This window comes from Bison bison, unplaced genomic scaffold (assembly GCF_000754665.1).
Source record: "Bison bison bison isolate TAMUID 2011002044 unplaced genomic scaffold, Bison_UMD1.0 scf7180017863883, whole genome shotgun sequence".
NCBI classification, from domain to species: Eukaryota; Metazoa; Chordata; class Mammalia; order Artiodactyla; family Bovidae; genus Bison; species Bison bison.
In genome coordinates, this window is record NW_011494455.1 from 15,000 (window position 1) to 15,700 (window position 701).

A 701-nucleotide genomic window follows, 5' to 3' on the forward strand; every position below is an offset into this window, starting at 1 on the left:
TATGTAGTCGGTACTAACTACAGGGTTTTAATCTATTGCACCTGTCATTCCAAGGAGGTTCCCTCTGTTTTGGCTTCTTCAGTTTGCTGGTCTCTTCAGTGTGTAATTTCTGCCCTGACAGGAAGGGGGCAGTGGTGGACTACTTTTTTAGGCTCACTTGTTCAGTCGTGCTGTGGGGAGGGAGGGATCTTGCAAACAAATAACACTGGCGTATGCTCGCAGTGTCTTGGGCACACAGGGTTTGCCCCCACTCACAGCGTGTGTGCTTTCCCTGTCAACACTGCTTAGGCTCTAGGTTGCTCTGCTGGGAACTGTCTGAGGCCAGCCCTGGATTGTATGCACTTCTCAGGTCTAAGCCGCTCAGGTTCAGGCACTCGGGTAGTCCTCAGAGGCGCAGACTCAGTTGGGCCTGTGTTTTGGTGCCCTTCCCAGGTCCGAGCAGCTCAGGTGACCAGGTGTTTGGCGAGTGTGGTCACTGCAACTTATCGCCTCCCCCATCCCTGCCACTCGGTTTTCTGGGTGTACAACCGGCACACCTTCTCAGGCGGATGTTGACCTTCCAGAATCCCAAGAAGTCTTAGTTAGCAACAAAGCCTGCTTGCAGTTTGGTAGATAATGCCTCTCTGGGGCCACAATTGCCCACTTCCGGCTCTGGCTGCCTGTCACTGGAGAGGGATAGTCTGCAGCTGGCTACCTCTGCT